General features: G+C 42.8%; 1 protein-coding gene across 3 annotated transcripts in view; it reads right to left on the bottom strand.

Moving 5' to 3' along the window:
* Nucleotides 1-3,686, bottom strand: part of LOC101861880 (WD repeat-containing protein 92) — a 13,929-nt gene that overhangs the window by 9,073 nt on the left and 1,170 nt on the right. The gene's annotated exons all lie outside the window — the stretch shown is intronic.

Here is a 3,686-nt window from a genome sequence, read left to right as displayed (position 1 = left end):
TGTACATGTGCATGATGATGGTGGGTGTTTGGTGGGTGTTACTGAAGGTTGTCTGTAGGCGGGCTTGCCATGCGGTGTTCCTTCCCAGACCAGAGGCTTAGTCTCTTTCTCACTTGTTGTCACCACGTTGATTTGTTGAATATGTACAGTTACTTTTATTTTTCCCTCTTTGACTCTTTGTGGTGTTTTATTTTGTTAGTGTGTAACTTTTTTTCTTGTTATTGTTCTGATGTGTTGTTTTTCCATCAATTTTTTTTGTTGGGGAAAGGGGGAGGGGGGGGGGGCGTTGCATAGTGTAACGTCATTTAATTTGATGTTCCTAGTATCTACCTTCATTAGATTCTAAATATATATATATATACATGTATAAATATAGATTAAAATGTTTTATGTTAGAGCGTACGTTCCACCAAAACCGATTAAATGTACTGACACTGGCAGGCCCCTTAATGTGTGTGATTCCATAATTTACATGTAATATCCTGTACTTAAAAAAAAAATAATTTACGCACTTTTATGGGTTCTTCTAGGTTGACACACACCCTTATCTGTTAATTTTTGTGGTTTGTTTATGGGCTGTTCGACTAATTTTGATTTAATTCTGTTGTGAAATCTTTCTTTTTCACGTTTCTACACTCATCTAAAAATCTCTAGACTAGATCTTGAAAATTGAAATAGATATAGACCCAAAAATTTGCTCCTGTGTGTGTGTGTGTGTGTGTGTGTGTGTGTGTGTGTGTGTGTGTGTGTGTCTATGCATGTGCGTGTGTGAGTGTGTCTATGTGGTAGTAAGTGTGTAAGTGGAGAGTGAGGAGTGAGTGTGTGTGTGTTTTTCGGGCTTTATTTCAGCCTTTATTCAGTAACAGTTCAAAGTATACAAAAATTTAAAAAAAACAGGATACATTCACTCCAGTGCTCATGAGTCGTTCCTCTCTTTCAGTTTCGCTCATTCATTCAATTCCCGTGTTCTCTCCCGCGGCTCATCCCCGTTCTCATGACTTTCACACCCCACCCCCTCCCTCCAGGCACACACAAAGAAAATCTCACTCATTCCCTTGCTCCCTGCGAACCATGGACAATAATATAGGTAAAACACTGCCTTAGCAACATTCCTTTCATTCGTGAGCTTTGGACCAGGCCAGGGGGGTCGGTGTCGTCGTCTTGTAGTTGCTGTCGCCTGTGGATACACTCGTAAATTCTTCCTTTCACCCGCTCTGTCACTCACACTGTCTCTCCATCCACAACTCAGCTCGTCATACGTTCAAAAGTTGCCCACTGATCATGTTTAGTTAGTGTGTGTATAAGTTTGTGTATGTACATGTGCAGGATGGTGGTGGGTGTTACTGAAGGTTGTATGTAGGCGGGCTTGCCATGTGGTGTTCCTTCCCAGACCAGAGCCAGAGGCAGAATTGCAGAATGAAATTTGGCACCGAACTCTCGCAATAAATAGGCAAAAAATCACGAGACCGGAAGCCGGAAACCGTTCGGAGAAATAAAGATCGGCACTATTTCTCCGAACGTTCGGAGAAATAGTCACTTCGATTAATTTATTGGCTCTGTAATGGAAAATTGTACTCTTGTAGTAAGGTTTAACCAATCAAAATTAAGAAAACAATAAGCCTAGGGTCAAGGCACTGCATTCCTTAAAAATAATCGTGGGTTCTGCTAGGGATAACAAGTAATTAAACATCATGTTTTTTTGTGTTGTAAACAAATGCTTCTAACATTACAAATGCGAAGTGATTATTCGGACTCGATGAAAAAATGTATTCGGACTCTGATTCTTGTCCAGCATGACATCACTTCCGACTTCCTGTGACTCGTGAATCCGGCTTCCTGTCCTGCCTCACTCGTGACTCGCCTCAGGCTGGGTAGAGACCGGGATCACTTCGGGCAAAAAGGCGTTTTGTGCAGGAGCCGAGTTTTAATCGTATGATGAATTTGAGGCCGGCCTGAAAAGTTAGAGCGTTTATTTGTCAAGAGGTCATCAGAAGCATTTAAAGATGGCTTGTTAGCGTGTGTCGGGGTCGGATGGGCGGCCTGCACACGTGTGGCTGTGTGCGTGTCGGGGAGGGTGGTGGGGGGGGGGGGGGGAATATCAGTCCGGGCTTTGAACGTCGCATACGCGTCAGTCTTTTTCCCCCCGGTTACTGATCATTATTACAACAATAAGCTAGTCTTGACGTAGATCTACGTAATGAATTGTGCGCTGGTCTATGGAATCAAAAGTTGCTGTATGCTCAGCTCTACACAGCAACACAATTTTTCTTGGTAAACAATCGATATGACACAGGCTTGTGTATTTGAACGAATCGGTCTTTTTTTTTTTACCCAGCTCATAATATGCAGGTGCCAGGTGGTCTACTAATCTTCAATTTTACCTTTTTCTACAACAAAGAAAGTGGGAAACGTGGTGGGGGGGGGGGGGCGTATCAATGAGGCGGCGGGCATTGGACCGGCAGATAAGGTGTGGGGGAAACTAAAAAATGGCGGAAAATTGGAAGCACTGAACGTTAGATCTATAGAACGAATACACTTCCTTTTTTTCCGGACCCGAATCCGAATAACATTTTTTCATATTCGGACTCGAGTCCGAATAAGAATTTTTTTTATTCGGACTTATATCCGAATATGAAAATATGTTATTCGGACTCGAGTCCGAATAACGACGGCCTTACAAATGACAAACTATTACTAGTTACTATTTCATTAGGTAGCGTCAATTGCCACCGAGTGAAGCGGTGTTAAGTCTGAAAACAACACTATCTTTAGCATTATACATATAATGTGTGTCTAATGGGTCAATTTGTTCTCAACTAACTTCATTGGACGACTAGTCTAGAGCTATACGGTACCAACTTGGCGTGTTTTCAATGAGACGTAGAGGCCTACTAGATCTAGGCCTAGGCTAGCCTTAGCCTACACTCTGCTGTAGAACCAACACAGGCAATTCTAGAAGTTCTAAGGTCACAAACGCACACAAACTCAATACTAGCAGAAATTCATAAATCGGAGGACGGGGGTCAGGAAAAGACACACACACACACACTCACACACAAACGCACGCACACAAAGGGACAGAGAGGCGAACGCACAACACCGAGCACCTGAGCACAATAAGCTAGATCTACCCACCAACGTAAAAGAGCTCCAATTTATTCGGTGGCAATTGACAAAAAGTCAATTTTTGTCAATTACCACCGCGTCACTCGGTTTAGGGTGAACGCAAAATTGTTTGGCCTAGATCTTGGCTATAACGGTGAACGCGCACCGGGTGAGAATAGCCAAAAGACTCGCCTGCACTATTCTCACCCGGGGTGAGAATAGAGGTGGTCAAAAAAAAAATGAAACAATAACAATCCCCGCGGGAGCCTAGAAAAATCGGCCAGCGCTCTGGGGCAGGTCATGAATGGTCACTCTCTTACAATTCACAAATTATTTTCTACCATCCGTTCTCAACACTCAGGTAGACCTAAAAACCGAAATTGCATTCTCCGACCGGGTGAGAATAATATTCATTTTATTCTCAACCGGGGTGAGAATAACAATATAATATATTACTCTCACCCCAGGTGAGAATTGAATGGATATTATTCTCACCCCGGGTGGTGAGAATAACATGTAAATGTTTTTATTTTCACCCCGGATGAGAATAACGATGTGGTGAGAAGGTACAAGAATTGCTG

The sequence above is a fragment of the Aplysia californica genome, unplaced genomic scaffold (assembly GCF_000002075.1).
Source record: "Aplysia californica isolate F4 #8 unplaced genomic scaffold, AplCal3.0 scaffold00096, whole genome shotgun sequence".
In the NCBI taxonomy this organism is placed as follows: Eukaryota; Metazoa; Mollusca; class Gastropoda; order Aplysiida; family Aplysiidae; genus Aplysia; species Aplysia californica.
The sequence above is the reverse complement of the archived record's forward strand: the minus strand, read 5'-3'. Positions and strand labels throughout refer to the sequence as shown.